Genomic DNA, 25,202 nt, shown 5'->3' on the forward strand with positions numbered 1-25,202 from the left:
CAAGCCCAGATGTTCAATACACGTTTTACTTCAACTAACATAGAATGTGCTAACAAGGAATTTCTTCATTTTCGAAAAACAATTCTACCAGCAATCACCTGGAACAGCAATGGGTGCAGCATTTGATGATTGCATTTATGCTCACAATCCTTTTGAACAACACCTATCCTCTTGGCACCGGTACATAGATGATATTTTTGTGGTTTTTGAGGGTGATAAATTGACATTGTCACAGTTCCACACATGGCTAAACTAATGCAATGCACAACTAATGTTCACAATGAACAAAAGCAAATAATCCGTCCAGTTCCTTGACTTGATGATAACAGCAGAAGCTGGCTTGTTAGAAACTTTAATCTTTCAAAAACCCAGTCACTGAAATATTCTCTGCTAAGATATTACAGTTACCATCTGTGGATATTGAGGGAAAACGTTCACTTCGGTCAAGTCCTAATGTATAGGAGAAACTGCTCAGATAGCCAGCAATATGTCAGCCAAGCAAACATCTCAGTAAAAAACTATCAGCACGTGGTTACCTCCAAAAAAGGATCAAACATGCATTTAAAAGAGCTTTCAACATCCCACGAGATGCAACGTGGAACATCACCATGACAATAGCACATACAATAAAATCACAGATGTGCTTAGCTACTCACCCCCTCATTAACAAACTCAAGAAAGAAATGTGAAAACTATGGCCAATCTTCAATGCAGGCACAGACAATATTCGCCTTCCACGTATTGTGATCAAAAATGCAAAAACCTACAGACACATTGGTTAAGAGCTGCCACGAAGCACCAACTGTAGACACATGAGGCCAGACCACTCTTTGGTCACTACCCAAGGCCACTGGAAATGAGCCATGCAGCTCCTGTTCAGTCTGTGGTCAGACCTGCCACAGTACAACAATTGAAATAGGTTGGAGGTCACAGTGGATTCAAAATTCCCTAACAAAATGTAGTATACTTCATCACATGCCCATGTGGCCTGCATTATGTAGGAATGACCTCAAGAAGAATTAAACTGCACATAACCGAACACAAATGATGAATCCATACAAAAAACTGGCAGCACCCCTAGTAACACACTTTATTGAGAAAAGACACACTGAATGTGTGCTGAAATGGAATATTATAGAGCAAGTTCAATACCTAAGAACTGGGGGGAGGGAAGGGGTGACATTCAGCGCATGTTATTGAGGGAACAGAACTGGATTGAAAAATGACATACTCACACCACAAGATTAAATTAAGGAATCCCATGGCAACATATTTCTGTACTATAAGGACATCTCTGTGAAAATACATTAAAGTAATCACTACCCTGCGAATCATAGTGAAACTATATGAATATATGACATGCTTATAGCACACCCTTCATTAGTAAAATACTACTCAGATACATTTCCACATACTTACCTCCACCTTGAAAAGACATTAATCTTTTCATGTTTGATCCTGAGAGCCATGCACAAATGGTGCAGTGCCAGTCCAAGCAAAAAACTTGATGTATAAACAATACAAGCTCCAGAATACTTTAAAAAAGGTTTTTCCACTGCACAAAATGCAAAAAAGGCAAAAAAGTGTGTGCGCATTTCTTTACATAAATTAGAGACATATATAATAGCGAAGCTCGCTACACAGAGCTTTCATTGCAAAGTTGGTATATGTGCCACTGCCAGATGGCGCACTTCAGTCCAAGGTACCAGAACAGTTATATACAAAAGAACACGCACATTGGGCTTATTCAGTGCGGTCACCAGACCATCGTATAAGAGGTTCCACTTTGCACAAAATACAAAAGAAATAAAAAAAGAAAAATACTGTTCATGTAATTCCACCGAACCAAAGAGAGGCATTCACAGTATGAAAGTCCACATTTTTGATCTCTCACTGCACATTTGGAATATGTGCCAATAACTGCACTGTGCTCAAAGATGGCGGAGTAACAACGTGTAAAGACAGGAGGCACACATTGAGCCAATTACCTCCGGCCACGTGACAATAAGGCTAGCCTACACATATACAATCTAGCACGCAAAGCAGACAGAGAATTACAGGAATCCAAGACGGACCGCGGAAGCTCTATAGACAGGTATGGTGAGTGCATACCGCTCTGCAACTGCACAATTGAGACACTAACCAGCGTGAGATCATGCAGCTAACTGTCTGCTAGCATGGACATCATAAAACCACAATATCCACACAGTACAAGCAATATGTTCTTTTTGAATTTAGCAGGTACCGCAGAGCACATACTGCCCACAACCAACACGAGCCTCAGAACACGCCCATGTATTTCAAGCCAAACGCTCCCTGGGCCCTCAACTCTCGCCTTCCTGTGAGGCAAAAAACCTTGGCGTCATCTTCAACTCCACCCTTTCTTTCTTTCCTCACATCAAGGAACCTGCCAAAAAGACCCACTTCTAGCTGCACCTCCTCAGAGGTATTCTACTTTTCCTCACTTTCCCCAGAAGCCCACTATCTCCAGAGACCAGGTTCAATCCAGGTTGGACTACTGCAACAACCTCCTTCTTATTCTGCCTACCTCTACTCTTCTCCACCAGCAACTAATCCAGAACAGGACTGCAAGATTTATCCTTGGCCTCAAGGTCAGGGACCACATCTCTCCACCAGCCCTGAAATCTCTACACTGGCTCCCGGTGGCTGCAAGGACCAAGTTCAAGACCCTTTGCATTGTCCACAAGTCTTTCCGGGGCAGGGGTCTACACTACATCCAATTCTCTCTTCTGAACTACCTTCCTTCTAGAACCCTTCGCTTAGCTACCTCCAACTCTCTGAGGGTCAGATGCTTCGCCAAGCAGAGAGTGGGTGGGCGGGGGGTAGATCTCTGCACTGAAAACCTTCTTATTTAAATAACTTTGTTTAGGTGTTACGGAATACCCGTTGTTCATGTTGTACTGTATTGGAGCAGATTTAGTGTTCTGTGATTTCACCTCCACCTAGATGCAGTTAATTATGCTCAGGTTTCGTGTTACAAATGCATCAAATCAAATCAAACTGTCCTACTCCCTCCTTTACAAGGTTAGTGTCAGCTCCAGACACCTTCCCTTTATGGATTTCGTCTTCTATAGATGACAGTGACAGAAATCCCATTATCTTCCGTTGCCCCTATTAAATTTGTTTTGCTGCTCTTCCTTTCTGCCACATATCTGGCGTTATTCGGCAAGTTTGATAGTTATCAAATTTAGTGTGAAGCTGAAGAGGAAAAATCAGAGTATGCCTTCCGCCCTGAAAGGCACCCCAACCGGAAGGAGCACCAACGACAACATGGCCGTTGATCATACAAGGTCACAGCAGTTCCCACTGCTCCAACGATAGACAACTACCACGAACGATACCCTGTCAGCAGACCTTACATCCCTGCAGTAATACAAATTCTACCTAGAGTGGACGAGGACACCCAAGAGAGAGCTGGAAACGGCTATATGGATAGAATCGACTAAAAGCACCTAGAAGACATGCCCCAAGTCATTAGAGACAGCACAACGACATAGCCACGTTAGACAGGAAGCACATCGGCATTCCGCACAGTCGGGACACTCACACATCCAACCTACACGAAGAGCACACACGTATAGCTCTATGAGTTAGAAAACAGTGACATGTACATACTGTCTGCACGTTTATTATTTTGCCACTTAGGCTTGCTACAGCAATACAGAAACGCAAGAAGCAAGAAGAGCTTGTGTACATGCTTGGAGATGCTTACATGCAACTAACCCTATGGGGTGACTGGAGCACTCAAGGGATCTGGGACCTGGCAGCCATGATGCATTAACCTATGGACACTATGGATAACACGTATTAGAAGCCAGACTAGGCCTTAGGAAATCCAGCAGGCCATGATAGAGATATCTCAAGCCTCACAAGATGCTGTGCAAGCAGAACAGCCACGACAGGAGCGACAGCGCTGCCAAGGCCACAATGTTGCAAATGAAATTCCACACGCAGAGCCAAGGTGACACCGGTTGCAGCAAGGAATATTCCCTGCAAAATACAGAATAATTTGAAGCAATTGAGCTTGCAAGAGTGGTCTCCAAACATGTGACCCGGCCGAGCTGATACTGGGCCAGGACTCGGAAGCTGGGCAGAAGCAACCATCCCATGACCAGACAGCGGGTTGCAACAAATTCGCAACCCACAGATACTCTTAAACGATGGGAATGGAGCGCTCTCATGGTATTAGTCTTCAACACACTATTGTAAACGATGACACATAGTTGCACCTTGCTGACGCATAGTATACATATATTCCAAACAGGTGTCTCGCGGTCTGGGAGTTTGTCCCAGGCTTGGCGGCCCACTGCCTGGCCAATCAGGACCCTTTGGTTTAGGGGCTGATGGCAGGGGTCACTGACCAATCAAAGGGTCTGCTCACTGTAACAAATTTCATGTAGCAGTTTCTAGGGATGATCCAAGCGTACCACCTGACACAGCCTCATCCACTCACATCACTTCTCTATAGGGTTCCATACAGGGATTACCACTCAGCGACCTATCCTGAGTGGCAATAGGTTTTGGGATAGCACCCAAATAGTGACGCCAATTGTGATGTCATAATGTAAGAAAACTGGCCTGCGAGCCTGAATGCGGCAAGATGTGCCTGGACTTTCCTCCATGCATATGACTCCTGTGTGTTTTGTTGTCTGTAATAAAACCGCAGTGATATTTTGCTACTCGTGTGGACCTCGACTTCTTTGGGACAAAGGAAGGAGTAAGGGCCTTCCGTGAGCTGGGTGTCCGCAGACTTCTAGCACGGCTCTGCCTGCCTGGGGGTCCCCCTAACAAGTTGGAGTCACTGCTGAGATCATTTGGCATGTCAGCTGGCCAGGTGCTGCCTCCTTAGCTGTCGGACCTCGGAGGACTGCAGTATCCTCGCATGAATTGCGAGGCAACCGGACAGCGCACCCAGAGATTGGTCGTCAGGAGCCAATTTCCAAATTATCCCGCCCGCTGTTGGCAAGGTGCCCACGCAGTCCAGAGGAGGCGAGATGAGTGGATAACGTGGAGCCAGCGGCCGAGTGGCACCGGAGGACGCTGAACAAAGGTAAGTGTGGTCCATGCAATCAGCAACGCATTTTGTTTTGGTGGGGGGGGTTGTTTAAATAGGATGAGGGGGATGTAAACTATGATCATTTTGGTATTGGAATTCTGGCAGTACGTGCATGGAGGTAGGGACCAGAGGTAAAAGTCCCTTTTCTATGTTTCGTGAGCGTTCAGGTTGCGAGTCAACAGGTTCCTGTATTAAGTAGGGTTTGTTCACTCGATAGACGCGGACAGTGAGTGTATATGTAGATGTGTGGTATTCCTATGAGTAGGACGTTTTAGTTCAGGTGCATAGATGACGTATCCCTCTGAGGGTTAGCCGGAGCTATCCTAGATTGCAGAAGGAGCATTAACTGATTAAGTCTCCCTGGTGAGAGACGTATCACACGTCAGGTGATGCGGAGGGGTGCAGTTTAATCACACTAGAGTTGACGAGGATACTCCACTCCTGGGAGGTGGGAAGACAGCTGTGGGGTTTTGGGGTCTTTGTGGTTGATTGATGTGGGGTCGAAGCAACGGGTCATTGTTCTGTGCACGCACAAAGTATCTCTCATGTTTTGAATTTTAGATTGGTGATGTCACCCATAAGGTGGTGTAAACAGTGAAGGATTAGTAGTGTGGCATTTGGATTGGTAGACAGGTGAACCAGTGGAGGTGCGTGGTAGACGCATGCTCATGATTAAGGTGGTGTGCCGGACAATGGCAGCTCTGGTGAAGGCGGGGCTGCACACAGAGTACGCCGCGTAAGGTGCAGAGCCGCGGAGGCTCGTACATAGAGAAAAGTATCAGATATTGCACAGTAAATGCACTGAAATATTCAACTGTCATTGCATTATTTCCCCCTTGACAGCGGAGCATCAAAATCCTCAAATAGAGGTCAGGTAAAACACATTGTTATGATTTCGCACAGAGGTGTGAGAGTTATGTATAGTGGGAGGGTGACTCCCATCCAGCACCTCTGCAAGACACTGCCTCCTTATAAACATAAGATAGTTAAATATAGTATACAATGGTGCAAAAGCATGGAGGGGAAAATAGCAAGACTATGGCCGCCTAACAGCAGTTTCTCCAAGGACGTGCTGCAATCACTACTGACCCACTTACAGAGCACATACAAAGGAAAGAAATGAGCTAACTGTATGGAGATATTCGAACTGTGGCATGTTTCATAAGGACAGGCCATGGATAATGAGCTTACAGGAGGTGAAGGAGGAGGAAGTGTACACTCCTGCTCCGCCTCCTGTACCGCCTAGCGTAACATGAGATGACATAGAGGAGGAGGAGGAGCAGGGCATATATCCGTTAAGAGAATTAAAAGCAGCAGAAAGATACTCAAACCCTACATTTAAACTGCCCCCATATACCCAAAGCGAGCGACAGCGACGCATAAGTCAGGAAGCCGACAGCCCCAACCTCAACGAGGAAGGGCTGAGGTGCGCAGAGACAGAATTTACAGGAATAGGCCCAGAAGAGTGGGTAGCGACACAGATACTTTTGAAGCTAAAGGGAGTCACCACAGGGGAGGAGGAAGGTGCAACAAGGTCAATAGAAGGACTGGAGCGGGGACATGGCTGCAGAGGAAGGGCAACACAGATAGAAGAGGAGGAGCAATTGCAGGGAGACGAGGAAGCGAAACTAGAGGAGGAGGGCAGGGAGAGATAGCGAAAGAATTGGAATTACAGGACAAGGGTCCAAAGGAGCGGGTGAAACTGCTGTAGAGGGAGGGGCGAGACTTAATGGAGAGAAACACGAGAGAGGAAAGGCAAAGGGGAGAGATGGAAAAGGAGAGGGAGGATATAGATAGCATAGGAGAAGAAGAGAGGGAAAGGGAAATGGCACTATGGAAAAAGAAAATACTATTACAAGCAACACATAGGTATGAGGAGACAAGGTTGAAGGAGTTAAGATTGGCAAGGATGGTGAGAGAACGTGATCAGGAGAAGAAGAATGAATGGGCTATCAAAAGAGTAAGTGTAACAATAAAAGCAGAGCTAGAACGGAAAAGCCGAGATGATGAGCAAAGGGGGGGGGGGCAAGACAACACAAACAAATCTAAGGGAAGCCCCGTAGGTAGTGCGAATGCACTTAAGGTAAGTACAGCAAGAAGTGGTATCACACACATGGGAGTATGGAAGTAGGAAAATACATGTAAATTAATGGACATTGAACATAACACAGTCACAGTACGCTACCCAGCTACATGCAAATTGAGTTTTTCTAATGGATTCTGTAGCGATATGGAGGAGGAGTTGGACGAGGATGATAGCAACAGTGACGGAGAGAGGGAGGGGCCCAGCAAACTCTATCTAACACGAACGAGGGAAGGGACATTGTGAGAGTGCAGGTCCCAAGAACAGAGAGGTGGAGGACCAGACACGGGCAAACAAGCTCAAAACATAACAGAAGGGGTAGCCCCATAGACGCCATACAAAACCAGGCTTAGCGACCTCCCAGGGCGCAGGAGACATGGGGCTGCGATCGCACAAAACAGAGGATACACGTGCCAGCAAGGGGGGGGCCACAGGGGCACAATACATGCCACAGCAGACACATGCAATAGAGCCTATAGACATAGCTACGGAACTTGGGGACGAGTGGGGGCCCATTCAGATAAGACAGTACAGGTGGACACCTGAAGAACGGGCTGCGTACTTGCAGATACCACTACTAGAGCGGGGAGGGGCACGACCACAGTACGTACCCTGGAAGCACACAGATAAGGAAAACATTAAATGCAGGCTATCATCATTAAGTGGACGAGCTGGGAAATGGATTTATGAAATGGAAAAAATGACGGCGGGACACAGGTTGGCGGTGGGCAACGTAAATCGGTGACTGGTGTCAATATTGGGTGATGCAGCAGATGACATCTGGAAGAGGGTGGGGTTCCCAGGAGTGACTACCCAAAACACTGAACACAACGGGTCACCATTTGCGAACTGTAGGGCAGCAGTATGGCAGGCACTGCAGACACAGTACCCCAACACATCAGATATAGCGGCAATTATGTCACGCAAGATGCGTGATGATGAGGATCTCGTTAATTATATTCAAGAGATTCAAGATATTCAAGAGCTTTGGCGCTTTGAAACTCGAGAGCCGTGGGATAAAATGATAGCAATCTTTTATCATATCTTGATACAAGGGCTACCAGAACCAGTACAGAAGAATTTGAAAAAATTGGTGGGGATGAAGGCGAAGGCGTGGCCAGAAATACAACTTACCATAGTGCACCATTGTAGGCAGAAGAAAGGAAGGCAGATAAGGCAAAACTGGTCCAGAGGAAATTGTCAAAATATGCACTAGAAGGAGCATTGCTGACAAGCCCCGGCCCACAAACACAAACAGTGGCCTCCCAACCTCAGGTTCAACAGCAACCACAGTACAGCACCATGCAACAATATGCACTGCCCATGCACTGCCCATGGGAGGAGGATACATGGGAAGGGGCTGATACAACAGAACTATGATGGCAGGGGAGGGTTCCAATGAGGATGGAGTTTTGACCCGTAATCACACCAACCCATGGGGGGGTTTAGGGGATACACGCAGTAAATGCCATAGGACCCAGACAAGGGAGGATGAGGTTACCCATGGCAAGCAAGGGAGCTGCCTCAGTGCTGGACCTGGGGGCAGCTAGGTCACATTTGGGGAGAGCAAGGGCATCAAGGGAACCAGGGAGGGCAAGATGGGAACTACCCCCAAGACACGCAGCAACAAGGAAAGACACACAGCATACAACAGTAAATGGTGCCCCCAGCACAGATACAACCTCAATGCACAGAAATGACAATACCCCAACAAACAACACCACCAATAGCAGCACCACTACCACAGCAGTTGCAAGCAGCACAACAGCTAACTCAGATACAGAACCATACAGAACCATTCACCAGAACCCATGGACATGGTGGCAACAGTACCAGTGACAAGGATGGAAGGGGTGACCATAGTGGGGCACAACCCTTACACAGGGAATGGACAGTCACTGTACCCACAATAGACCAGCCCACAAACAAACTGGTTGTGTCCCATCCTGTCGGTCACACCCAATCCTTCGAAGGAACCTCGCATAGGGAGGCGATAGGTGACAAAACATTTTCCTTTCTTGTTGACACTGGGGTGACTAGGTCATGCATACGGGAGGGGACATTTGCAATGTCAGCTGATGCCATGTACACTCAAGGATTCTCTGGGGCTCGAGAAGTGGTTCCCTTTACTGATAGCATCTCCTTATCTATAGCAGATCACGACTTATCTTTACCTCTACTTTACTCCACACAAGCACCTGTAAACATATTGGGACGCGACATAATGAGCAGACTAAACATGACAATCTCATTCACAGACAAAGGCATATGCTCCACACCAGGAATACACATGCTCACTGTTAGACAAATCCTTCAGGCATATTGTGGAAAAACTATACAGAGGGGGGAGCCAGTTGACCCAGAAATATTCCAGTTCGGGACAGACATGGCCCTCGCATGGCTGCCCGGCATCATAGGAAAAGTAAGGCAGAGGCCAGGTGAGTACTTATTCTGACGAGAGACACCAGCAGATGAGAAGGAGGGGGAACACATGTCAATAGACATAGAGGGAACTGTGGCAAGGGAAAGGATTCAGTTGCTGTCCATGCAATTGACCACAATGGCAAGGCATGGAGAGCGATCATTGCAGTGGCAGAGGGATGCTGGTTAAAAGAAGTATCAGATGAGGAACTGTTTTCAAGAAAGAAAGGGGAAGCAGAGATGCCAAGGGTCAGACAATACCCCCTGGCTAAGGAAGCTAACATAGGCATTTATGAAACTATCAGTGTCCTCATTGACAGAGGCATCATAGTACCATCAGAGTCACCATGCAACACTGCAGTGTACCCTGTCCGCAAGGTGAACGGGGGGTTGCAGCGTTTCATTCATGATTTACGCCCCCTTAATCACATTGCAGAAGCAGAGTACCCCGTTACAGCAATCCCTGCTATGATCCTATGTGGCATCCCAGCTGAAGCAACATGTTTCACTGTTATTGATCTCAAGAACGCATTCTTCTCAATTCGTTGCACCCAGATTCACAAGATTTGACAAGTTTTATGTATTGCAACAAGAAATGGAAACACACTAGACTCCCGCAAGGGTACTGCGAGTCATCATCCATTTTTAACAGAGTAATACAGATAGACTTAGGTAATGTCCAGAGAGAAAGCACGGTTTTACAGTATGTAGATGATATCCTTATCTGCAGCACCACTGAGGAAGAATGCAGGAAATACTCAGTACACATGCTCACTGTGCTAGCAGAAAAAGGGTACAAGGTAGACAAGACCAAACTACAGTACTGCCAAAAGGAAGTACTGTACATTGGACAGTCGGTATCCCAAAAAGGCAGACACAAAGGGCCAAAAAGAGCACAGCCTATACTTAACATGCCACAACCTGAAACAGTAAGGGAGTTACAGCGGTTCCTAGGGTTATGTAATTATTGCAGAGCATGGGTCTTTGACTACAGCACTTACACATGTCCTCTTCTTACAACACTGAAGGAAGCACAGAGGGAAAGAAAGCCACTAGGTTAGACTAGGGAAATGACAGAAGCATTCAACGAGCTGAAGGAAGCGATCACAGCAGCTCCAGGTCTAGGGACACCAGAGTATAAAAAGGAATTATTCCTGTTTTCGCACTCCGACGGTGTGGTCATGAAAGTAGTACTGACACAAAAAACAAGCATGGACCACAAGCCAATTGCCTATTATAGTGAACAATTAGATCCAGTAATGAAAGGACACTTCCCATGCAAACAACAACTGGCTGCTGCAGCTTTCGCACAAGAGAAGGCTTCATCAATAACAATAGGGTGTACAACCACCCTTTATGTTGAACATGCCCTCTTTGCGATCCTGCACAAGCCTAAAAGCACACTGACAACTCACAGAGCAACTGGGTATGAAATCAGACTATCAAGGCCAGCATTAAAGATAGTAAGGTGCAAAAATGTAGATCCAGAACAGTTCTTGGCATATATCCGCCAACCTGGAGAATGGGCTCATGACTGCACTGAAAGCAGAGAGTTTTACACTGAAACACGGAAGGTAGAGGAAGATGCGCATGAGGAGGGAGAGGTGATTTATATTGATGGTTCTTCAAGAATTGATTAAGGTGATGGCATCAGGAGAACAGGGGCAGAGGTGGTCAGATTGAAGGAGGACTGGACAAGTGAAGTAGTGAAGAATGTCTGATTACCTCCACAGTGGCACTAATACTAGCCCTACGTGAGTGTGAAGGGAAGAAGGTGACAATTCTTTCAGACAGCGCCTATGTGACATCAACAGCACATTCAGGACTTGCACGATGGCTGAGAAGAGGGTTTAGGAGAGCAGATGGGACACCTGTACAGCATGCATTACTATTGGGAGAGCTAATAGAAGTTGTAACATATCCAGTGGAACTAGCATTAGTCAAGTACCAAGCACATACTAATGGAGAGGTCCCGATCTCAAAGGGGAATGAATCAGCAGGTTATTATGCAAAGTGTGCATCATATTTTGGGGAAATGTAGGATTTAAAAGAAAAACAAAAAGAAAGAGGAGGGGTGAGACAAATGTTGATGAAAGAGGGATGCAATCAATTACCAGAAACTCAAATAATGGAATTACAGGCAGCTGAACCAATGAATGAAAAAGAACTCTGGGTAAAAAGAGGATTTTCAATGTCTCCTACTGATGCCCTATGTCGACAAAATAATACAGGGAAGGTAGTGATGGCACTTGCACTATTGAAAACAGCACTAACACAACTGCATCATCCTACGCACATAGGGAAAGAGGTCATTGCAACACGAATGAAGAATCATGGTTCTGTCCCGACCTAAATGCATACGTTGCTAACTTCGTCAGTTCACTGCTGGACACACTTTAAGAGTAATAAGAGGAGCAATACCCCGACCCGAAGGACCGTTTTTACATCTCTACATTGACTACGTGGATATGATCAACGTATGTCAAGGTTACTGATACATGATTGTGGCGGTCTGCCCCTTTTCAGGATGGGTAGATGCGGGACCATGTTCCCATGCCGATGCCCTCAGAGCTGCCAAATTCCTGGTCCGAGAAGTATTTCCAAGATGGGAGTATGTGAGGTCCTGCGGTCTGGCAATAATCCTCACTACATCCATGAACTGTTCCACCACATAACGGCCCTGTTAGGAATAAAACATGAATTTGCCTGCGCATATCACCCACAGGTCAATGGGGTATGCAAATGCCTCAATGGCCTACTGAAAGAAAGCATAGCTAAAACTCAACAGAGCACCAAAAAGAATTGTCTCCACTGCCTGCCCCTGGTCCTATTTGAATTACGAAAACAAACCTGGGTCCGACCACCATTTAATGCCCTACGAGGTAGTAACAGGACGCCGTATGCATCTCCCTTTGGCTCCACATATGAGGGCAATCAAAGATTGTGAATCGGTATCTGATGTTTTTGGAAATTAAATGTATGAATATGTGCATTCACTTGTATCTAGCACTTCTTTTATCTCTCGCCAGATAAAACAGACACAGGGGAGGTCGGAAGACAGCATACAAGTAGACGACAATATCCCAGAGATACAGAAGAGACCGCCCATTACAATAAAGGACCAGATTCTCCTAAAAACCTTTACGAGGCGCTGGAACGTGCCTCGTTTCACAGGTCCCCACACTGTCGCGGTGGTCACAGAGAGAGCAGTCAAACTAGAAGGGAAGCCAGTTTGGTACCACTCCCAGTACATCAAGCCCTACAAAGCATCAGCCTCACACCAACGCGCCACAACAGAAATCGACAGGGCCAATGCTACAGCAACATGCAACATACAAGAAAGTACTAGTGCCCCAAACACTTCTGATAATATCCCAAGTACAAGTGAAAAAGGGACTACTGGCCACCCAATGGTCAGATGCTCCCAAGTCCCTGATATTCCCACTGCAACACTGGTGCAACTTGACCAGTAAAGCACAGAAGTCTCACATAGGAAACATTATCTCATCACAGATAAATCTAAAGAACTGGCAGAGTTTGGTTATCTAGTTGTATGGGTTTTTGCTAGGCTACTTTTCACATTGGATATAAGCCTTCGACCATTACAATACACATTATCGCAGTTGGAAGTGGGAACGGTTGAATGTACCTCTTGTGCATGTTTAGAAAAACTGATTGCAAATGTTATCTTTTGGCTTCAGCGTTGCCACAGTTACCTTTATCAATAGACTTATCCTTACCCTAGCACTGGGAGATTTGGTCTGCAAGCTTTGCTGTTGCTTATGCCCTCGCTGAATAGGGGTGAGGAAGGGGGTACAGAAAGGAGTCCCTGCAACTGCATTCTACCCCACTATCCAGATTTCAAGCATGCTCCAGACAAGCAGTTAGGATATAGTCTCATGCCCCAACCTGCCATCTGTGAGCCTCACACTGGTCCTCCTCTTCTAGCAAAAGCCAAGCAAAACACTATTAAAAACAAAGACACGTCCAACAAAAAACAAATGCAAAATAAGTTCAAGAGATGCAGATTGCCCTGAAAATACAATACACAAGACATCAGGATCATTCTTCCTTAAAAGTGCAAGTGCGATCATCATCAGAATTTCATAAAATGCATATTATAAAATGCAAATGTGAAATTTCAACTTAGTAGTTTCACCAAAGTCAATCTTTTCAACCATGGTCTGTGGACATACTTGGCTGCAGCAAAAATAGTTACTTCATAATCAGTCCTTCTAAAAGCTAACAGGGCACTCTTGATGATCTCAGCTACAAATCCTGCATTGAGATAGACCATTGTTTGTGCAATGTAAAGAGGGCAAGCCAACAAAAAATCCTCAAATGATTCAATCCTGTCCAAACAGTAAGGCACTTATTTGATTTGCATGTGATATATTGCACATTGCTGACACTGGGAGGATGCCAAACTTTAACTTTATATATAATGTGTGCAGCAATCTGGGCTTCATAATATCCAAATAGGGTTCGAAACCCCTGCTAATCTTTGTTTATCAGGAGGCTTGCACACCGGTTGAGTCAGAAGCCCTTCTCAGTTATTCATGGTCTATTCTTTGCCAATAATCTGATTTCACCAACTGTTTGACATTAGCCTTTATGTCAGCTTGGGATAGCCACAGGTCGATATAGCCAAGCTCTCAGAGCCAAAATGTAACATGCTGGCACCCTTTTACAGACAATAATCCCAGCTGGCCCAAAACATCATTTACAGCTTCTCTAAAAGGCTACAGCTCTTCATTACTCCAGACTCTTACCCAATAACAAACAGGTAGGAGGGCAACAACATCCCCTACAAGAGGCAGCCCTAGTTCTTCATGCAGTAAGACAGTAGAGGTCTCACACAGGAGCCCCATATTTTTCTTTAAAAAGCCATTTTCAATAGTCCCAAGTTTGCTGCACTTAGTATTACCCCAGAGTTCAGTGCCATACAAAGCAGCTAGCCTGGCTTGAGCCTTATATAGATGTAAAGGGGGATCCACTGTGCCATGCCCTTCAACCTTTATCATCTGATGTTCCCATCTACAAGAAGCGGCAAACCTCACTGCAAGATAATCATACTGTTTCATCTGCTCGATGTTTTCATTATTCAGGACCAACATAAGTGTAGGTTTCTGCTTTGTTTTAGTGAAGATCATGGCTTAGTTTTAGTGGTGTTTATTACTAAGCCCATGTCCCTGCAAAACTCTCGGAGTACATGCAGTTGCGTCTTTAGGCCAGAAGGAGTTTGCCAAAATAAAATTGCGTTTGCAAACAACAAAACAGGGAGTTTGTCCCTGGCTAGAACTGGTGCATCTGTAGATGTATTCAACAACCTGGTTACTAGGCCGTTAATATATAGCAAAGTGTTGGAGCCAGAACACAGCCTTGGCAGACACCTTTCTTTATAGGAATCGATGGAGTAGTTTCCCATCCTTGGCCCCACCTAATTACTGCACTATTGACTTCATAAAGCAAGAGGTTAGCTAACAATAAAGGGAATGGTATTCCATAAGGCCTCAGAGTTGACCATAGCTTTGAACAAGGAACGGTATCAAATGCTTTTCGGACAGCAACAAAGACAGCAAAAATGTTTTCTTTCCTCAATTCTATATATTTATCTAAAACTAATTTGCGCCTAAAACATTGATCTATTGTACTGATCCCATCTCTAAAGTCTGCCTGCCGATGGTCAATGGTATTATAGGAGGAGATCCACTCCTTAAGGTGGACTAAAAATACCATCGCAAAGATCTTCCCTGTAGAGTCAATTAAAGAAATGGGACTATAATTACATGGTGACCCACGCCCTATTTCATTTTTTATAGATGGGCACTATCTCAGCACAGGTCCATGATTTTGGTGCAGAGTTCTCCCTAGTAACAGTATTAAAAGGTATCAAAAGGTACAGGGCCCAGATCTGAATGTCAGACTTAAACAGGTTCCCAGGTACTTTATCAGACCTGAGGCCTTGTTGGATTTCTGCATAAGAATTGCCTCCTTAATGTGTGCCAGAGTGAAGACAAATGGGAGTGTAGTCAGTAACTACATTACCTTTCTTACTGAAAATTCCGGACAGGGCTGCATACTTACAAATTCAAGACCATCTAGAATCCAACAACCTCTTAGGCCTTTGACAATCAGGCTTCAGACCGGTCATGGCACTGAATCAGCCGTTGCAGACCTAAAAATTCAAATGAATTAACTAAAATATACAGGAATTTAGCCCTCCTCCTCCTACTGTATATTTCAGCAGCTTTTGATTTAGTCAACCATAAAGTCCTCTGCAAACACCTGACATCGGCAGCCCATTTCTCCTCCAAAGCCACTACATGGATACAGTCCTTCCTCGATAATGGAACCATGAGGTTCATCAACTGCTTTGGCTGAGCCTGTCCCAGTCACGTGCAGAGTACGGCAGGGCTCCGGTGTCTCCACCACATTATATAACATTTTTACTAAGCCACTTTTCGACAACCTAGATGACTTGGGTGTCACCTACACCAACTATGCGGATGACGCCCAAATCCTCATCCCTATTACAGGTTCCTATGACACAGACACCAAACTGTTCGATGAAATATGCCATACTATCCAGGCGTGGATGGCTATCCACGGCCTCTGTTTTAACGATGATAAGACAGAGTTACTCCGTATTGGATCTCAGACTAGACTGAACAACCAAGACAACCAGTTCAAATCCTTCATTATTGATGGTATTGATATTTTTTATTTTTTTATTTTATTACTTGCATTTAATCCTAAAAAAAAAAGATTTTTACAAGAGCGCTATCTGATCTGTATGAAGTCTCGTGTTTTTGTTTGATGTATAATGCAAGCCTTTCATGTTGATTAGTTGATGGTATGATCAGGCCTCGACTTCTGGAGACAATTTAATTCTTTCTAGGGCCAGGTTCAGAAGTTTAGCAGCAGCCGTGTGCCATTTAGTCTTTTCACCTGTTATCAGGCGCTTCCACCAGATATCTTCGTTTCCCACAAAGGAGGTGGCCGTCAAAGCGGAGAAATAGGCGATCATGGCCTGATGAAGAGCAGGGCAGCGCATCAGTAGATGTTTTATCGATTCAATGTCATTGGGATTTGCACAAAGTCTACAAGTGGTTATCTTCGAGCCTGCTCTAATGGCTAAAATTTCTCTGGTTGGTAGAACATTTAGGCGTGCTTTTAGGAGAGTTCTCATCAATAGTTTGTCAGGGTATTTTTGGCAGTACACCATCGGTTCTTTCAGTTTGTTAGTGTTCATTGGAAGGTGTGTTAAAAGTTTGTAAGATGAAGCTAAGTCGATCGTATTGATCCAATCCATGCATTCTAGTTTTGTTTTTATCCTAGTTGGATTGTCCTTCAGTTCTGCTTCGGAACATGCTACTTGCTGTAATTTTTGTTTCTGATCCGCCGCCCACTGGTTCATAGTCTGATTGCAGCCTTTTTCCAGTTCTGTTGCCATTATTTTATAGATTTCAAGACTCTCCGGATGGATGATTTTTCTATATAGCTGAAGAGAGCTATGGTCTACTACTGCCTTCAAAGACAGAAGGCCAAGTTCTTGCCCGATCGCTGCTATCGGGGTCGAGTTTGGTAGACCCAGGACGGCTCTCCATATATAGCCTTCCAGTTTGTGCCATAGGCAGGAAGGAATTGAAGGTGTGGCATCCATGCCATAAGTCAGTGACGGCACCACTTTAGCCTTGTAATAGTTTATAGTTGGTCGAAGTGAGAACTTTCCATATTTTCGGTCGACCAATCTCAGTTGAGATGTCAGATTTTTGGTTTTGGACCATAGGATAGCTTGCATGCTACCAGATTTCTTCGAGCAGTCCAACTGTATTCCCAAATATTGAAGGAGTCTACCACTTCAATTTGGGTCTCGTTGAGATGCCACTGAAACTGCTCTTTTTTTTGATGGTCGTTTTTTGTAGGATCATTATCTTGGTTTTAGATTTGTTAATCTCTAAGTTGTTTTCCTGGATATATGATGACAAATTATCCAGTTGGCGTTGAAGGCCAATCTGTCTAAGATCAAGTAAAATTAAATCGTCCGCGTACAGCAGTCTCGGAATTTCTGTTGAACCTATTTTAGGTGGAAAGGTTCTAATCTTTGTTTGGCTCTCCTGGAAGTCTCCCAGAAATTATATAAACAGCGCCGGGGCTAGGGGGCAGCCTTGTTTTACCCCTCAACAAGTTTGAATGGATTTTGATATAAGGCCTGCGTTGTTTAGGCGGACTCTTATAGAAGTGTCGGTATGGAGGCTGATTAAGGGCTCCAGGATAGAATTCGGACAGTCCCAAATCTTCAGTTTCGCCCACAGTTTCTGCCTGTCCACACGGTCGAACGCTTGGGATAGATCGACAAAAGCAAGAAAGATCCGAGGCCCACCTTTCAGGACTCTTTCTTTAAGAATAGTCAGGCACATGATATTTGCACTAGTACTTGCGTTCTTCTGGAAACCAGTTTGTAGTGAATCAAAGCAATTAGCTGAAACCGCCCATTTCCTAAAATGAGTTAGGAGAATGGATGCGAAAATCTTCCCAATGACATCCAGAAGTGCTATCGGCCGATAGTTCGCGGGTCATCTCTGGAACATTTTTTGAAAATTGGAACAATCAAAGCTTTTGACCAGGATTTCAGCACAATTCTTTTATCAATGCAGAGTCTGAAAATTGCACTTATGAGATTTGACCACTCGTTTGGATGTTGTTTTAAGTCGCAGTTTGCTAAGCCATCTGGTCCGGCTGCTCTTGATGAATTTAGTTTCATTATTGTTTATTTGATGTCACTTACATCTGTCAAATCCCATGGTGAGTCTGGAGCTCTAATATACACCTCCTTGGATTCTATTGGTTGTTGGAACAGGTTCGAGAAGTGGATGTTCCAGTGATCTTCTGAAACTGGGTTTATCATATGCGTGTTTAGGATCTTATTAAGTTTGTTTATTACAGCCCAGAAGTCACGGGATTTTTGGTTGGCTAGTGCCTTCAACATCTGCTCGGCATCAGCTTGATATAAAGATCCTCTTGCGTTTTTTAACCACTGTTTATAGCATCTAGTTTCACCTTTCAGAGTTTCCCAAAGAGATGGTAAATTCCCACTTCTTGCTTCTCTTCTTAATTTTCTTAGAGCTCTGCGTTTTACGACCAGTGTTGCATTGTATTCGTGAGTATACTGGATTGGCTGCGTGTGCAGGTTGTTTCTAGGCTTCTTGAAGGCCAAGAGTAGAGGAATATAGCTCGATCTCACCATATCATCTTCCAGTATTGGTTCAGAAAATAGGGTTACAAACTGATCTTCAAGTTTACGAACATCCGATGCAATCATCCGTAAACCGGTTTGTTGTGAGTTAGTCTCAATTTCTGGAACGTAGAATTGCGATATAGTCCCCTTGTGCTTGCATTTAAGATTGAGTAAATTATGGTCGCTGTATTTTGTTTTAACGACATTGAAGGAAACTATGTTGCGATGTAGGGCATCAGAGACATAGATATAGTCTAGAGTGGCCGATGATGCATCAAGTTCCCAAGTTGGTAGCAAGGTGTCGGAATCTGTCACTGAGGACGAATTGTGGAGGTTGCGGGATTTCATGATTTTGTCCCATGCCAGACCCCGGTTTGTCGAGTTCGAATTTGTAGGTAGCTTTCTTTGCTTCAAGCTGGAGATTGCGCAGTTAGAGTTTAGATCACCACAGATCATGATGTTATAAACTGTGTAGTTGATCGCGATTTCATCGATTGTATTGATTATTTCTTCGCGCATGTTCTCAGTTGAGGTCTTTTGGGGATTCCAGTATACGTTTATTATTGCTACCACTTCTTGTGTTCCAGACTTAGTCTTAGAGGTACTTGGGTTCCATGTTGTTAGGACTGCCAGTATTTCATAAGTCCGCTTTATGACCTTTATGATTGCCACACCGGAGCCCGTCCGGATCGCTGTAATTAGGCCTGAAGAGGGGCGTCCCAGAGGTCCCTTATGTGCCGGAGATATTTCGATAGAGTAACCATCGAGTGCCGGTTTTTCACAGAGCCACGTCTCTTGCAGACAAATAATGTCATAGCAACTGAGATCATGACTCTCAGATTTGGTGAGATGGGCGTGTCCCCTGGTATTCCAAGATGCAATATTTAGAGTGTTGCTCACTGGAGTGGTCGCAGACGGATTGAATGCGGATGTTGTCGACTTTGCATCCCCAGATGGTTGCTATTTATTCTGTCTCGATGTGAGAATATTGCGAAACCAGCTCCATTTGTCCTTTTTTGTAGCTTTTTCTGTTTTGTTCTGAGTTTTTGATTATTTTCTCTTCTTGCGGGCTTGTCCTCGGTCATCGGAGGTCTGTATTCATGATCACGGATTCGTGACGCTATAGCTGGCTTTGGGTCTTTATTGGACTTGTGAGTTTGTCTCCTCTCTTGCCTGTGTTCGAATCTTTCGTCACTCCGTGCCTTGTGTGGCCGATGATCTAGTGTTGTTGGGCTTTGGCCTCGTCTTCCCGATCTGTATAAGTCTTCAGTTCTAGATTTGAACCTGTAGTTCCTTTTTGGGGACATTCTATGGATATGTCTTGGAGAATCTTTTGGTATCGCAATAGGAATCTCACATAGATTAAACCCCAAGTGTGCTAATTCCAAGTACGCGTCATAAGAAAGTTCTTTCAAAGCGCTCTGTTTAATGTGGAGATAAGCCTTTGCTACTTTCTTTCTATGGTATGGTTGGATTAATGTGAAATCGTCCGATTTTAGATTTTGTAGAATTTTGGTCTTTTTAAGTATTTTCAACACCTTATTGCGGTTTAGGATCATATATTGATCAGATGAGGGAATTTGTTCAATCTTGAAAAGACGCGTCTCCACTCAAGATGCCCCACTGTGTCTGGGTTGATCGACTCTTATGCTTCTCAGTGGACTCTTTTTACGGGATGAATTATGGGGTGATTCTAAGTGTTGTTTTAGATCATCACGAGTCGTTGGATTCGAAACTGGAATAGAGTCTTTTAGTACTGGTTTATTCCCTGGCGTCGCAGTGTTTGGTACTACGGTAGATATGGTGGATTGGGCGGACTTTTCTTTCAGAGTCTTAGGATTCGTTGATGCCTGACATGCAAATAACTGAGTTGTTAACGCTTTGAGGGTGCTGAGGTGAAATCGTAGTTAATTTTAGTTGTTCCTTTTGTTTATTTCTCTTTTCCATCAGGGGATCCAGAGCCGAGACTGTCATGATCTCTGCTTCCAAAAGGTCAGGGTTTTCCCAACTCCCTTGGAAGCAGATCCATAACCCAGGTTCCGAGTGCCAACCAGTCCCAATTGGGACCTTTTGGACCCAGTCCTGGCGCCAGTGGCACCAGGCTCATAAATATGCCCAGTCCCAGCGCTGGAAGCGCCGGGCTCATAATGCTTGGGTGGACTTACCTTCAGCAGACCATGCTGCTTACTTGCCTGCCAGTTGAGCCTCTGATCCTCTTCTGTTTGGAACTACTTTTCCTGTTGGGTGGGGCTGGAGCCACTCCCTAGATTCAGAACACTGGAACTCTTCTGGAAGGCAGGAACTCTTTTCTTACCAGGAACTCTTTTCTTACTTAGGCGTGGCTGTGGAAGGAGACAGCCAAGCACTACAGGAGGCTATTTAAACCACACCCGGTGGATGAATCTTGCTTTGCGTTATTCTGCAACCTCTGCAGCAGAACGCTCATCGTGTCTTCTGCATCCGGTCCTGGGCCTAAGGAAAAAGGCTTACCATCCTGAATCCAGTCTTCAGCAACACCTATAAAGACAAGAAAGAACAGGTTAGCATTCCGGCATCTGAAAGGCAAAGGCTTACCATCCTGAATCCAGTCTTCAGCAACACCTATAAAGACAAGAAAGAACAGGTTAGCATTCCGGCATCTGAAAGGCAAAGGCTTACCTACTCTTCGTACGCTCCGGAGGCCTTCGGCGCTGCATCCCGCATCTGAAAGACAAAACAAGGTGCGTTTAAAGACATTGGGGAACTTTAATACTCACGTGCCATTACTCCTTTCCACATCTAATCCAGTGGGTATTCCGGCACCCTGCAGCCGCTCCGAACTCGTACCTGCCAAATAAAAAGACAGTTATAGCGCATAGTGAAGCAGGCAACAAGCGCTTACTTACGTGCTTCCAGGCGCTTCTATTCATCACACGGGCTCCATCTTCAACTCACTTCAGCCCATCATCCGCCATCACCGGAACCCTGCAAAACAAGAGACATCATTACTAAAGACTTTAAAGACATTTGAATGACTCAAAACTTACCGTTCGTGCAGTAAACGACGGACAGCAGTCCTCTGAAGTCAAGAGGCCTGCGCTACCTATCCAGTGAAGAAACTGGTTACAGCACCCTGCCCCGAGGCAGATGGAGAGCTCGGCATTCACTTACCTAAGGTGAGAGCGTTAACCTTTGGGGGTCTACAGGAGAGGAGAAGAGGAAAGAGATAGGGACACCCCAATAACCCCAGTTCATTAACCTCATATTTTCTATCTGCAGACATCTTACTCTACACGTCAGGCATACTGTGCACAGAGGTCCAGCCCAAAGAGCCAACCGGGTGCTACACATCACCTTTGAAGATACGGTAGTCGCCCAGTCAAGACCGGCGCCTCTGTGAGAATCAGGTGAGCGTTACAGAGACTATTTGTTCTCTGTTTACTCTCATTTCAGTACTCCTTGCGATTTTTAATAGTGGCTTGCTTTTTGTGGCTAGTGTTATCGTTTCTACTATTCCCGTCATTTTCTGATGATTGGACACTGTTGCGATACTTTGGGGAAGCTTTTCTGTTTGCTTTTTGAAGACCGGTGCCAGTTCTCGATGGCAAAGTGGCCCTTCGGTCTGAGATTCTTTTTCCACAGTGGCCAGTTGGGCTTCATTATGGCGAGACAGCAAATCTTCTAACCTAGTCAACTTTGCGTCCCATATATCACTACGTTCTTTGTTCTTTTGCTCCAGCGCTGTGATAAAACCTTCAACGAAAATCAGTTTGCTGTGCATCATTGCAGTTAGAACCGAACTGTCTTTTAATGAATCATTAATTGCTTCGTAGAGCTTGGCAAAGGGTGCTAAGGAAATAGTGATGGCTGACATGATAATTGGGAGATCTGTTTTTTTTTAAGGAGAATCTTTATTGCCTGAAGTTGTAATTTCGCTGAGTCTCCGATTTTTTGGAGGTGAACTAGGATGAGAGGTTTGTTGGGAAGCTTGGTTTGAAACCATCTGGGTTGACACTCTCCAGGTCTGGAGACCAATGAACTGGTAGAGGGCGTCTATCTGGTGACTTCGCATATGGAGTTGGGTTGCGTTGTGGTGCCTTTTTGGGTGTAGACGAGGTTTGCACACCCGGTTCAAGTCTTGTAGGGCTGGATAAAGTGGGTGACTCGTGATGATTAATCTCCAGCATGTGAGAGTTTTCCATGACTGGTAGGTTTAGACCCACTATGCTGCTGTTTTTCCGATTATTGTCACCATCTATAATTGGACCAGTCATGGATTTTGGGATCGATTCGCCCCTTTCGTGTGGCTCTTCATTACTCGGGGCTTCCACAGCATCTTTCGCTCCCATTAATTGGTTTTTGTTGTTCGTCTGCGTCTTGGCTTGCTTTGGTAGCCCGGAGATTAATTTTCGTGATTTGCTCACCGGCGGTAGATCCTGGATAGCCTTAAGAATTTCTGCGTCCGATAATTCTTTTGTTTGATCTAATTTTCTTTTGAATTGTTTATTTATAAAATCTTTCAGGGCACTGGAGAGAAGGGGAGCCGGCAAAGTTGACTTTCCTGTTTTCTTGGCTCGATGAAGATTTGTATTTACTTTTTTGGTGGTCGTTTTCTTTCTTTTTTGGTTTGGTTTAGTTTTGACCTGCGAGTCATTGATTGTTAGTTCCTGTGTGGTGGCTGTCTCTAAGTGCCCACTGGACAGATCTAGGAACGAATCCGTGTCCCAGATAACACATGGGGGTCTTAGTTGGATCGGCCACCCCATTTGGGTTCCGTGGGGCGCAGTCCCTGGTACATCATCAAATTCTTGTGCAAAGGGTTTGTTTCCTACTGTTACTGGGTGGATCAGTTGAAAGTGTGTTTTGTTTGTTGATTCATGAGAGGCATGAAACTGAGCCTCCACCGAACTTGTCCTTGCATCGGTGCTAGGAAATTTGTCCGTCGTGATTTCCATGATGGGGCCCACTGATTCCGTCCTGGAGGCGGCAACGTTCGGGGCGGGCTCTGTGCTCGGCTTTTCCTCCTTACGCGAGCCCGTCGAGCTCTGAGTTCCTGGAGGGACCGTTGGTTGGAATGGGACGGGACATCTCTCTTTGGGAACATCTCCCATTGCTTTCACCCCAGTGGAGCCCCTTCCCGGGGCCACATCCCTATTTCCCACGGCTGGGTGCACTGGTGCCCGGGCCACCCGTCCTCTGACGGGTAAATCCCACGCGCCACTCGTCTCGTTACCGAGACGGGAAGGCAGAGCCTGCCGGGCGGGGGAGTGATTTCCACAGGGAAGGGGCGGGAGCAGCTGTAATTCAGTGGAACGTCGGGCATCCAAAAACCTCAAACCTTCGGTCTGTGCCGTCAAAGAGACCGGGGACACGGGTAAGTCAGGTAGCATGTTCTTATTAGACTTTTACCTGAAGGTTCTGTTTTTGCCCCTTCAAACTCTGAATGTTCTGACACGTTTACCGTTGTGTCGATTGAAGAACTTGTTGATAGGTTTATTGACTCACCTGATTCACAGGAGGTTGTTGAGGCACCCAGTTATTTGGCCTCGGTCTCGGTCCTCTGAGTAGGATCAAAATCTTGATTTTTGTTTCCTATGATCCCTGATGATTGGGTCTGAAAAAAGATGATATTCGCCGTATTTGTTGTGATTTTGGTAGTCGGTGGTGCGACTATCGTCGCTTTTGGAGGTACACGCTGTTCCTTCGATTTTCTGATAATCAGCTTGGATTTGGATTTAGTTTTCATGTTGTCAGTAGACTTCAGTGAACTCCGTAGGGTTCGGAGGGATGATACCGAGGAGGATTCAGTTGAAAAGTTGTTTGGTATAATGATGTTCGTAGGTTGGAAAGGCAGGGTCTGCGATGTTACAATCTGTTTTTGAGTCTCCATTGCCTCCATTGTCTGCAGCAGACTGCAGATGACTGCTCTCCCTCTGCTCTCGCTCCGCTCACCGCTCCGCGGAAAATGAACAGTCTTTAAGCACTCCACCCAGCGTAGACAGCGTAGAAAGACTGCAGATGACTGCTCTCCCTCTGCTCTCGCTCTGCTCCCCGCTCCGCGGGAAATGAACAGTCTTTAAGCACTCCATCCAGCGTAAACAGCGTAGAAAGACTGCAGATGACTGCTCTCCCTCTGCTCTTGCTTTAAAGTCTCTAAAGAAGTGAAAACTCTCTGTGTATATCTCAACTCCACCCTCACCCTTACTAGACAAGCTAATGCCATGGCCTCAGCAACAGCCTACACATCCTAACTGATTAATGCCTGCAGACCGTTCCTGTCCCCCGAAAGCTGCATTACCTTAGCCAGAGCCCTCACATTATCTAAATCAGATTACTGCAATGCCTTGTATCTATGTACGAAAAGATGTAATGTGAAAAAATGATAAGTATTACAAAATAAT

The sequence above is a fragment of the Ambystoma mexicanum genome, chromosome 10, assembly GCF_040938575.1.
Source record: "Ambystoma mexicanum isolate Mex_15411 chromosome 10, UKY_AmexF1_1, whole genome shotgun sequence".
Lineage (NCBI taxonomy): Eukaryota > Metazoa > Chordata > Amphibia > Caudata > Ambystomatidae > Ambystoma > Ambystoma mexicanum.